Source organism: Telopea speciosissima, chromosome 2 (assembly GCF_018873765.1).
Source record: "Telopea speciosissima isolate NSW1024214 ecotype Mountain lineage chromosome 2, Tspe_v1, whole genome shotgun sequence".
In the NCBI taxonomy this organism is placed as follows: domain Eukaryota; kingdom Viridiplantae; phylum Streptophyta; class Magnoliopsida; order Proteales; family Proteaceae; genus Telopea; species Telopea speciosissima.
The window spans coordinates 12775894-12789167 of NC_057917.1; the positions used below are offsets into that span (position 1 = coordinate 12775894).

General features: G+C 41.4%; 1 long non-coding RNA gene across 2 annotated transcripts; it reads left to right on the top strand.

Moving 5' to 3' along the window:
- The first annotated feature begins 2052 nt into the window (after window positions 1-2052).
- LOC122649951 lies at window positions 2053-10906 on the top strand. 2 transcript variants are annotated; one of them, XR_006331350.1, is made up of 5 exons: window positions 2053-2088; window positions 2353-2453; window positions 2565-2626; window positions 3075-3308; window positions 10460-10906. It is a non-coding gene; the product is annotated as an uncharacterized LOC122649951 (long non-coding RNA). The 2 variants fall into 2 exon arrangements; XR_006331351.1 differs by lacking the exon at window positions 2053-2088 and having other exon boundaries at window positions 2292-2453; window positions 10514-10906.
- Window positions 10907-13274: the final 2368 nt, after the last annotated feature.

Here is a 13274-nt window from a genome sequence, read left to right on the forward strand (position 1 = left end):
CTTAAATGATATTTAGCACAAATAAGTGTCAAAACCTGGTTCGATACGAATTAAAACAATGCAAGGCGCCCTACAATAAGGCGGCAGCCGCCTAGGCACCTAGAAATCCGCCTGGACGCCTAAGCGGTGCCTAGGTGACGCCTTGAAAACTATGTTGGAAGCAACCGGGTTACTTGGTGGAGCAAAAAGCAAGCTATAGTTGCTCGGTCCAGTGTAGAAGCAGAGTTTTGGGCTATGACCCATGGTATTTGTGAACTCCTTTGGCTCCAAGGACTCCTTCGAGATTTATGTATTCCTGTTGAGATGCCTATGCACTTTTATTGTGACAGCAAATCAGCAATAAGCATTGCACATAATTCAGTTCAACATAATCGCACCAAGCAAGTTGTGATCGATCGTCACTTCATCAAGGAGAAGCTGGAACAAGGAGTAATTTGTGTTCCTTTTATTCCATCTAGTGATCAGTTAGCTGATATTCTCACTAAGGGAGTTAGTAGTAAAAGTTTTGGTTCTATTGTTAGCAAGTTGGGCATGTTTAATATTTATGCACCAACTTGAGGGGTAGTGTTTTAAATTTGTTCCAGGGTATTTTTGTCCTAGGGGTATTTTAGTCCTTGTACCTATTCTTGAATGTTCTCTAGACTATTATAAATAAAGTGGGGTTCTGAACATAAAGCACAAGCCATTATTCCTAAACTCAACAAAAGCAAAGAAGGAAATAAACACCTAAAACAGTCCCACGATCCTGGTTTTTTGTGAACCAGTAAAACACGCAAGCTAGGTTTGGTTTGAACCAAAAAACTGGTTCATTGGTAATCCACATGGCCTTGTTGGCCTTGGGTTTGTTCTTCCTGCGTCGGTACTTCAAACAGTATCTATCTTGGATTCTTGGTGCTGATCCTGCATAAACTCTCCCCGACTTAAATGCATCGTCTCCGACAAATGGAGAAGGGACTTGTAGTGCTCATACAACTCCAGGTTGAGACACTTGAAATCGTCGGTGTGTATCGTTATGCAGTCAATTCTTGGACGGCCTTTCCACTTGATGAAAAAGGAATGGCAACCATCTACCTTCCGAGTGATAATATATTTGTCGTCCACAATATCCTCTATCTCATCTTCAACGGATGGATGAAACTGGGGTGTCGTAAAGTATGCTTTGTATCTCCCTCGTCCGAGTGGTGACCCAAATGGATCATCGGATTGGCCATATTGAAGATATTGCTTATGTCCATTAAAGCAGGCAAATCGACCACATAAGCATTAGGTTCTATAAGGTCTCATTTTCCGTGGGTGGAGCTTCATATTGGTGTCAGGGAAGCCTCTCACCCCTGCGAACCATCTCCACGAAACGTCAATGATGGTCAGCCGTAGCTTTGTTCGAGTCATTGCTTAGGGCTATATACGTTGCCGTATGTCGGTGAACCTTGGTAATGCGGCGTATAAACTCATCCGCTTCAATTCTAATACAAGTGTGAGGTGGAAGGGGAACAAGGTCAGCAGGTCACTTCAGTTGAACTCTGAAAACAATCTCAAATGGAGTACAATCCGTAGTCCTTTTCATTGAACTGTTATATGCAAATTTAATGATGTCAAATATGGACAGCCAGGCCAAGTCTTCTCATAGCCACAAACAAGGCTACAGATCAAGCTGCCCAAACTTCAGTTAACAACTTCCATTTGACCACCGGTCTGTGGATTGAAGGCTGTAGAAAACTGAAGTTTGTGTTGGTCTTCATCCATATATTTTCCAGAAGTAGCTCATAAACTTGACATCTCGATTATATAAGTCTTTTCTGGCAATCAATGTAGCCGCACAACTTCCTTGAAGAAAATAGTGGCAGTGTGACTAGCGTCGAAAGTCTACTGCATAGAATGAAATGTGCCATCTTCAAGAATCGATTGACTACCACGAGTATGGAATCATGCCTTTCCCATATAATGGGCAAGCCTAGCACAAAAGTCCATGCTGATATGTACCCATGGTGCATTTAGAATGGGTAGTGAGGAATACAAACCCGTATTCTGCTTAGTTCCCTTGGCGAACTAACAAATTCAAAAGTTTCTCGAAGATGCTGTTGAATCCAGGTTTTTTCACCAGCATGTAGTGTATTTAGTGTATTGCGGTTGTAATGTGTTAAAAGAAAGTATGTCATATCTGAAAATTTTCTGAATTTATTGAACTGGATTCTAGTTATGTTAGCAAGCAATTTTTGTTGCATGAAGGTGGTAAAAGCTTCAAGGTGTTGATTCTTGGATGAAATAATTAATTCTGTTTTTATTTTGGTCTCAGAGTTTCAGTTTATATATGAGCAATTATCATGCTTACCATTTGTGCATTTTACTGCCCAGTTCTGAAGGTCTGATTGCCAAAACATTAATAAAGAAGCTACATACGAGCCTTCAAAATGGTCTTACATTTTGTTGAAATTGAAAAAAGATTACATGGGCAGGTAAATGATGAAGAGTGTCTTTTCTGTTGATTGCCTGTGAGCTCTCATGATTCTATGTTCTCATTTACTTCCTTGTCAAGACATCCTCATAACAAAATCTGTGATCTGCAGCATTGGTGACTCATTAGATTTAGTACCTGTTACTGCATTCCATGGCCATGGGAAACATACAGGTAAACACCATTCAAAAGCATTTTCCATTTGAAGTAGGCTATAACATGACCTCGGACAGAGCCTATTGGAGGGCAAGGATCCATGTCGCAGACCCCATTTAGATGAGATTCTCCCAACCTGCTGGGTTGTGCCTCTTTCCTCTTACCATCTTTCATCTTTCATTTATTTCATTTGTCCTTTTTCTTTTTTAATTTCTCATCTTTTTCCTCATCCCTCTCTTCCCATCTTTTCTTTCTCTTTCTCTTTTTTGGTTCGAACTCTGTTTTCCTTATTTTGTTTTATTTGGATCCATGTAGCCGACCCCATTAAGTTGGGATAAGGCTGAGTTTGTTGTTGTTGATAACATGACAAGCATCCATGTATAGCTTCGTATTTAAGCATCGGCGTCTCCTTTTGTTTGCACTTTTGAGTTAATTATTTTGATGGTTTTACTGTTCTCCTATTTAGATGTATTTGTTGCCTTTCCCCGTGCTTGTTATGATGATAAGAGTGAAGAATTTCAAAGCATATGCAAAATAAGTAAGCAGTCTTTTCGGTTACATATTGGTATCTGCACTTGATGGATTTCAATGAAGCATGAAGCTGTATCTGATGCTGTGCAGGCACTGGATTTTCTGAAGTGATGCTTGAAGAGTGTTTTATATAACAGTCTTCACAGTAAACTGATTCCCCAAACCAAAGGTTACTTATCTTCTCTCTTGTTTTGTTGAAACAATGAAAAATTATGTCAGATTGCAGATGGTCTTTTGAGTGAAACTTCATTCTTATGTTATGTCCATCCATATTATCGGTGTGGAGATACAACCGATCCAGATGAATTGTTTGAACCATCTAAAGTAGTCATTATCACCTTGTTACCTTTAGATAAATATTTTCACGTTTCACATTTTCCTATCTTAGGGATCATCATACCTCTTCATTCCTTCTGTCATATTTTCCAGATTGACTGAATACCTATTCCCTCATCGTTCTACACTTTATGCTCAAATCTTCAACCCATTGCATTGTTCCATCTCAATATGTGAAAGCTCAAAGCCAATAACCTGAAAGAGACAGTTTAATTGAGAAAGCTGTCCATGAAATATTTTCTTGTAAAAAAATGTTTAGCATTCTCCAAGCAACCAATGTTGTGTACAAGTTATTTTTCTATTTTATCTTTTAGAAATTGTATATAGGGCATTTTACCACTTTATCGAATAATTTCTTTTTGTTGCTTTTACTAGTATTCTTGGCTCTTTCCTCTCCTTTAAGAAGATTATTAAGGAGAAATCTAAGAGAATTCTTCTGGTATTTAGTGTAAAGGAGAAGGACCCCATGTGATCTCTATAAAGTTAGTTACAACGGCTAGGATTGTCCAGCACTCCAGCCTGTTCATTTGTCCACTTGTGTAGATTCATTTCTTGTTTCAGTTATGATACGTATCCCAAGGATTTAAGTATCGGTATTGGGTATCGTATCGGTCAGGCGATTTTAAGAGACGTATCGTATCGTATCGGAGATACGTATCGATCGGTGCAGAAACGCATGAAAATGATCAAAATACACATGAAAATACACTTTTGGACACAAAAAACAATATAAACAAGCAATTTGTGTCATATATCATGCATATATACTAAGAATTGTGAATAATCAATAACCAGACAAGTGCGGCACTTTGAAATTGTTATAAAAGATTAAAAGATGAAATTCCTTACATTTTTTTAAGTATTTTATAAATTCAGAAAATACCCAAAAAAAAAATAAAAAAATACAGATTTTAGGGTAAATGTATAATCTTCTTGGGATGTCATACATCTATACATAATGTACTCCATATCTTATAAACATTACCATTTGTTTTAGAGTTAAGAAGAAGAAAAAGAAAAAAAATCATTTTAAAGAAGGAATTTTCGGTTTTGGGTAAAAATGATCAAAGAAACATGGATTTGAAACCAAATCTTTGTAAATGCATACAAAGAATGCAATTTCTATGTTTGTTTAACATATTCTCTTTGATTCATACCAAAAAACATACCAATAATCAAAGATTAAAGCAAAAGATTCAAGTTTTTTGAAAAAACTTACCTAACCCTTCAAGAACAGCTTTTGAATTCGAATGTGGGCTGTTAGATCCACCAAATGATGTGATTTCATCAGCTCCTCGAAGTTCGTTTTTGGCAAAGAATTGAAAGCCCTCAAGAAATCTTACCCAAAAAGCAAGTTTTAATGTGTTTTTGGAAGGGTTTCTCAAAGCTGGGAAGAGCTTTTTTCCGCCAGGACTGCTAGAAATCGAGTTTTAGTTGAAAAGAATGAAATGGCCATGTGTTTTTTAAGTTAACGATATGTATCGAGACGTATCGAGTCGTCTCGATATGTATTGGTATGTATCGGTTGATACATATCGATACATATCGAGACGACTCGATACGTCTCGATACATATCGTTTTTTAAATATAATAAAATAATCTTTTTAAAAAACTCTCGGCTGTATTGATACGTATCGATCGTATCGTATCGTATCGGTACGTCTCGGTCGATACGTCTTGATGCAGTCGAGACATTTGCATTTAAAAAAAAAAAGATACGTCTTGGCCTGTATCGTATCGACCACGACCGATACCGAGACGTATCGGCCGAGACGATACGATACGGTCCGAGACTTAAATCCTTGACGTATCCTATATAAGTGTATCACTTCTCAATTAATGAACATCAAAGATTATCAATTCTCTACATGGTAATCAAAGCCAGCATACTCTCACGAGCTCCTTGTCTTTGACGTTTTGTCTTTTTTTTTTCATTCTTTCTGCCTTTCTGGCCCTTTTTCTCTTCGTATTGTCGCATCATCTCTCTGTTGCGCTCTGCGCTTCTTCCTTTTTTTTTCTGCAACCTTCTTTGTGTTGTCGATTCGTTTCTTGATCTTCTTTTTGCAACCTTCTCTTGTTCTTTGTGTCACGATGACTTTTCAGCCAGTTTCTCTTAATGTTTCACCATCGTTGCCTCTCAAGCTAACCACTACCAATTACTTACTGTGGAAGGCACAGTTTCTTACTCTACTGCGTGGCCATGGTCTCTTAGGCTACGTTGACGGCTCTTTTCCACGGCCGTCGTCGTCTTCCACACCGGAATCCTCTGGTTCTGCAATCTTGGATCCTGCTATAGATCTCTGGCATCGCCAAGATCAGCTGATCGTCAGCTGGCTTATTTCCTCACTCACTGAGGAGACACTTCCACACATTATCAGTGCCTCTACTTCGTCTGATGCCTGGACCACCTTGGCTCGTGTTTTTGCACCATCGTCCAGATCTCGGATCATGGATCTAAAGGATCGCATACTTCGTCTCACCAAAGGATCTTCTCCGATCTCTGAGTTTCTGCTTGAAGTACGTTCAATTGCTGATGCTCTTGCAGCTACTGATAATCCTATATCTGATGAGGATTTGGTTCTTGCTGTCCTTAGAGGACTTGGCGATGATTACAGAGATTTTGCCACCTCCATTCATATTCACGCCGACCCGGTCTCATTTCTTGATCTCTCTGGACTCCTCCTGAGCCAAGAGATGTACCTGTCATCTACGACAGCTGCTGCTACGGCATCTATCTTGACTGCAAACTCTGCTATGTGAGGTTCTGATCGATCGTTTCGATCTGATCGAGGTTCTTCTCGATCTCGTTATCGTGGAAATTCTGGTCGTCGTTCTCAGTACTACTCTCAAAATCGACGCCAGTACTCTGATAGCCGCTCCTCAGGTTCTAATCAGCCTCGTACTCAAGGTTCCTCTGGTTATCGTGGTAACTACTCCACAGCTGACAGATCTCTTGCCGCTCATCTCAGCCATCATTACCGTTGGCGCCCAACACTTATCAACCTGTTGAATTTCCTTCATCGTCTTTCTCGAATTTGCCTCGCAGCACCTGTCAGATCTGCCGCTTAGATGGTCATATAGCCTCTCAGTGCCCACAGCGTTTCAATCACACATATCTTGGTAAAATCTGTTCATCAGCTTTATCTTCCTTTTCATCATCTTCACCTTCTCTGTGGTTGCTTGATAGCGGTTCTAATAACCACATCACTGCAGAACTTTCAAGCTTAGCCATATGTGATTCCTATAGTGGTTCAGACAATGTCATCGTGGGTAATGGTCAAGGTCTGTTGATCTCCCATTTCGGTTCTACTTCTGTCCTTGCTAATAATCATTCCTTTCACTTAAATGATGTTCTTTGTGTTCCAAGTATTCACTGCAACTTACTCTCTGTTTCTCGTTTTTGTGCTGACAATCATGTTTACTTTGAGTTCAATAATTCCTCCTTTGTTGTTAAGGATTGTCAGATGCACAGGAGTCTTTGCAACGCCCGGAGTAACAATGGGCTCTACTATCTGCATCTCTCCCCTGTGCCATCCACTGTTGCTGCTCCTCGCATGGCTGACTCTGTTGATCCTGGTTTCTGCTCCCACTCTTGCTGATTGGCACAGGCGACTTGGCCATGCTACTGCCAGGCGTGTGCGTCAAATACTTACTAGTTCTCTTATCCCTATTTCAGGCTCTTTTTCATCTTGTAATGCATGTAATTGCAGTCCCACAGACTTCCATTTGTTAATTCGGACTCTATCAGTTCTGGTCCATTGGACCTGATACACAGTGACGTTTGGGGCCCGGCGCCATTAGTTTCATTTGATTCCTTCCGCTATTATGTGCTTTTCATCGATGACTTTAGTAAATACTGCTGGGTTTTTCCAATTCGTAATAAGTCTGATGTGTTTGCTGTGTTTGAGCGATTTAAAACTCTTGTTGAAAAATACTTTGCACGACCAATCAAATCTTTTCAGTCCGACGGTGGGGGGGAGTTTCAAAAGCTCACGCCCTTGCAGCCAATGGGATCTCGCACAATTTTCCTGTCCACACACTTAGGAGCAGAATGGTGTTGCCGAGCGCAAACACCGACACGTTGTTGAAACTGGGCTAGCCTTATTATTTCAGGCTGGGATGCCCGAGTTATTTTGGACCGCTGCATTTCAGACGGCTGTCTTTCTTATCAACAGGCACCCCCTGCCTCATCTCCATGATGTCTCTCCTTTTGAGAGGTTGATTGGGTCACGCCCAGATTATGCCACACTTTGGACGTTTGGCTGTCTCAGCTACCCTTGGCTACGGACTTATGTATCATCGAAACTTCAGGTCCGTTCTCGCCCGTGCATCTTCATCGGTTACTCTCCCTCCCATAAGGGTTATCGCTGTTATGATCCATCTACTAAGACAATATTCATTTCGCGCCATGTTTAGTTTGAGGAAACTGTATTTCCATAAGCCACTTTGGCTCAGTCGCGACCCACAGCCCACCCCATTTCCTGTTGGCTTTCTCCACCACCAATTTTGCTTCCGTGTTCTCCATTATCCATTGGGCTTGTACCTCCTCGGTCCACAACAGGTGGATCTCTTCCAAGTTCTATTGTGCCCATTGAATTTGATAATGGGCCCTGGGCTAATGCCCCTACTACTGATCCATTACCATTTATTACCTCTGGGCCCAACGATACTGTTTCCGATTCCTCTGGGCCCTCCAGTGTTGTTGATGCCCTTATGACTGGACCCCATGAGTCTGCTCTACAGCCTGTTGCTGCCCTGACCACCGAACCAGCCTTGGCACTCCCTGGCTCTCATCCAATGGTGACTCGGTCCCGCACTGGCCCTCTGAAGCCATCTACTCGCTTGAACCTTGTTACCTCGGTTGCACCCACTGCTGAACCGATTGTTCCTACTTGTTATTCCCAGGCTGCAAAATGTCCTCACTGACGCAAAGCAATGCAGGAGGAGTTTAATGCTCTGCTTAACAACGGCACATGGGTCCTAGTCCCGCCTTCCTCCTCCCACAATGTGATTGGCTATAAGTGGGTGTTTTGGGTTAAGAAATGTTCTGATGGTTCTATAGAAACGATACAAGGCTCGCTTGGTGGCGAAAACGTTTCATCAACGCTCTGGTTTTGATTTTAGTGAGACTTATAGTCCGGTTGTCAAACCGGCCACTATTCGTATTGTTTTTTCTCTTGCGGTGACTCATGGCTGGCCCATTAGGCAATTGGATGTCTCTAATGCCTTCCTTCATGGTGATTTAATTGAATCCGTTTACATGGCCCAACCGCCTTGTTTTGTGGATAATACACTTCCTCATCATGTGTGTCATTTGCGCAAATCCTTGTACGGTCTGCGTCAGGCACCACGCGCATGGTACACTAAGCTCAGCACCTTTGTCCTTTCTCAAGGCTTTGTTGCTTCTCGCACAGACACCTCTTTGTTCATATATCGGTCACCGACCGTGGTGCTCTGCTTTCTTATATACGTGGATGGTCTTTTGATTACCGGCAACAATCCTGCTGCAGTTTCGGCCTTTATTAAGGCTTTATCTGGGGCCTTTGCTTTGAAAAATCTCGGGCCCCTGCACTATTTTCTTGGTCTAGAGGTGCAACGCACGGCGGCTGGTTCACATCTTACACAACGCAAGTATATCACCGATTTACTTGCCCACACTAACATGCCCTCTGCCAAGCCTATTTCAACGCCTGTGGCTGCTGGTTCTCCTCTGTCCATCTCGTCTGGGGTACCCTTATCTGATGGCACTTTTTATCGTCGCACGGTGGGATCCTTACAATATCTTTCTATCACCATACCGGCCATTGGCTTTGCTGTCAATCGCGTTGCCCAATTTATGCATTCTCCGACTGACCACCATTGGTTTGCTGTCAAACGCATCTTGCGTTACCTCTGTGGCACCATTTCTCATGGCTTGTATTTTGGGGTCTCCTCATCTATCACTCTTTCTGCATATTCCGATGCTGATTGGGCTGGCTGCCCCGATGATGGTCGTTCAACCACAGGATTTTGTATCTTCCTTGGTTCTCATTTGATATCTTGGTGTTCTCGCAAGCAACGAACTGTTGCCAGGTCGTCCACCGAATCCGAGTATCGGGCAATAGCGGCCACAACAACGGAACTTGTCTGGATCCGCTCTCTTCTAGGCGAGCTTGGTGTGTTTCTTCCCTCAGCCCCGACGTTGTGGTGCGATAATATTGGCACTACCTACTTGACGGCTAACCCAGTGTTTCATTCTCGGACCAAGCATCTCGAGATTGATTTTCACTATGTACGCGAGTTAGTTGCTTCTAAGCATTTACTTGTTCGGTATATCTCTACCGTTGATCAGATAGCCGACACATTAACCAAGAGCCTATCACGGCATCGTTTTGCACTACTCCGTGACAAGCTTGCGGTGTTTGACCCGCTGCGCTTGCGGGGGCGTGTAAAGGAGAAGGACCCCATGTGATCTCTATAGAGTTAGTTACAACTGCTAGGATTGTCCTGCTGTTCATTTGTCCACTTGTATAGATTCGTTTCTTGTTTCAGTTATGATACGTATCCTATATACGTGTATCACTTCTCAATTAATGAACATCAAAGATTATCAATTCTCTACATTTAGTACATTCATTAAAGAAGTTCCAAGAAGGTAAAACATATGCTCTTTCAAATTAATTGTTTTGAGCAATGGGTCTACCTTTCTAGAAGGTTTTACTGATGACCAATAACCTATTTGAAACTTCTTTTCCTTATTAAAGATTCCTTTTTGTCCTTTAGTCAACTAAAGTGTGCTTTGAAGGGTCTCCTACAAGATATCTGTTAGTAAGTGCAGTGAGAATACTTCACCTGGTAGTGGTGATCGCATGTTTTATTTCTCAGTTTCTGATCTCAGAAATCGTGACATGTAGAATACAAATCTTGTATAGTTATCGATGATGTGTGGAAGAATTGGCCATTTGATTATTTATTACTTGCATGACTTGCAATGCTATTTTGAGATCTAAAAATCCTTGTGTTGATCATCCATTCATTTGTCGTTCTCTCTCTGAAAGGTTTGGGAGGTGAAAGCTTCAGATTTGACTATTAGCTGTGTTCAATGTGCTGCAATTGGTGTTGACAATTGAAGTCATTTATGTAGTTATGTGATACTTGTATTTTGTTGACTGTTCAGAAAATATACATTGCCAACTGCTAGTACATTTCCACCCATCTGAATTCATTGGCTCTCTTGATTAAGAGCATTGCTCTTTGGTTTCTATGTCTAATTTCCATCTGGAAAGATAAAATTCCAGAGCAAGCCACATCATCTGATCAGGTAAGCAAAGCCAGCTCCTTTTGGGCTGATCGATCATATTTTGTTATGTTCATTTTTCTGAACGTTGATTTTGATCCGGTAGCTGTTATGTATCGTGCTCAAAATATAGTGTTGCTAACAATCAGGATGAAGATGATTAAGATACTACCTCATCAGTGCCATCTTTTGCTGGTTTTGTTGTTAAATATGAAAATATCTATCTCATATGTCTTGGATATTTGGTTCTTAATGTCTTTAGTGAGCATGCGGATTTTTTTTAATAATACATATTCCTGATTTTGCAGTTGTGAGATTATATGGAAACATGCATGGGCATTCTCCCACTGATATTCGTTGGATGCCCTTTCTGGAATCCGGATGGTGTGGCCAATCAAAGGTACACAGAGAATGAGCAAAACATGTTTGTATATACGTATGCACCTTCAGCGATCATGTTGTGTCAAATTTTTTTTTCCGGACAAAATGAAATTGTATTCAAATCAAGAAATACCCATATGGAAAGGGTTCCATCTGGGAGTGGTGGGTACAGACTACAGAGGAAACAACAAAAGGAGAGAGGGTAACCCACTAAACATGAGATAGGAACAATGACGAAGATCTAGTAGCTAGTTTATGGGCCTCCACATTGAGGCGACGAGGAATATAATGCAACAGAACATGACCGAACTGTTTAGTTAACAGAGATATATCATCCTCAACTAAAAGGTTAGTAGCCCAATCCAACAATATGAACGGCTGATTCAAAGTCAGTATCACTGCCTAGCAGCCGGAGAGCAGGTGCTGGTGATGACCCCAGCAGCTTCATGGTGAGATGCCTACGGTTTGGTTGCCGGTCCTGGTTAGAGGACAGTGTGTTCGCATCAGTGGTCCAACAAAGAGTAGTGGAATAGTAAACTTGATCACACGCTTTGGTTGCTCTAATGTTATCGAAGGTCGATCGAACAACAAAGCTTCCAGATTTGGGAAAAGCCCAAAGCCAGTCCTTTGACGTGGCTTCAATGCATAGTGGAATGGCTAGAATGTACTCTGCCTCAAAGGGAGGGAAACATGATTTAATAATAGAGGGATCGCATAGTTTCAAGCTTCTGTTAATAAGTTCAGCCAAACACCGCAAACCACTAGCTTGGGAAGGCCTGAAAATGTGCACAAGTGGTAGTGCAGGAAAGTTGAATTAGGGAAATAACAAACCTTTTAACATTTGGACCCATAAAGTAGTATTCCCTCAGACCCGTCAGCATTGTCTTGCTAGTAGAGCCAAATTAAAACACTCAAAGTTGCGAAAGCCTAAGCCACCAACCAATTTACTGTTGTACAAATGTTCCCATTTTAACCAAAAGATTGCAGCAGATTTTTCTTCCATCGTGAAAGTTTAGCCAAGGAAAATAAACCCTTTTAATCGCCAAACTCAGTTGGGAGGCCCAAGTACTTTCTTTGATCTTGGATTTCACGAAAACCAGTGAAGACAGATATGCCGTGTTTGATGGCAGAGGGAGTATTGGGGCTAAATAGAATGTTGGACGTATTAAAATTTATTTCCTGTCTCGAGACAGAGTAGTACTATTGAAGGAGAATCATAATATGATGGCATTCTGGCTACCCTGCCTTACCAAGAAAAAAAACAAGTGCGAGACCTTGAATTCTCAAGCAATGCCGAGTTTGTAGAAGGTCCCTTTGCTTTCTCAAGTTGGCTGATCGGTTTTACCTACTTTTTGGATGTCATGCTTCCGTTTCCTCGTCTTTAGTTGTGCAACCTTCACACTTCTGCAAGGGTGATTGTGATAAAGATAAAAAATGGCTTTTTTTTTTATCTTTGCCAACGAGGAAACCCTTGAACCTGTCAGGGTTTATGGTTCAGGCCCAAGGGAAAACCCCGGTACAAATCCTCCCCCCACCCCTTGTAACGCTGCACTCGTAGGGATGTGAACCTAGGACTCCATGACCAAAGCACATCGTCCTAAATCAGCCAAGCAATCCCACCTGTGGTAAAAGATGGTCTCTGGTTCCTTGCAAAAGTGTTATGTTTACCTAAAAACTACGGTGGATTTAGATCTAGCATGAAGCATAATAGGACTCTCCTTGCCAAATTAAAATGGAGATTGCTTACGAGGCTGGAGGATCTTTGGTGTAGGATTTTAAAGGCTAAATTTTGCCTTGAGCCTAATCTATTTGATCAGGTAACTTTGAATAGGAGAGGTTTCCCTTGTTTGGGATTCTGTTACACATATCTTGTCACTTCTTAAGAAGTTGGTTTGTGAGAGGGTGTGCCTTAATTCTTCTATTCCGTTGTTGAATGGTCCTTGGGTCTCCGCTCTTAGAGATTTCCATCTTCCTTCGGATTTGAGAGTGAATCATGATATAAGATGTGTTGGTGAGGAGTTACCTGGTATTATGATTTTGTGTTCTTGATGTTTCCTCCGCTGTTACAATGGTCAAGTTTCTTCTTAAAAATGAGTTTTAAGGATAGGTTGCACAGGTTTCGTTGTAAAACTTGAAACATT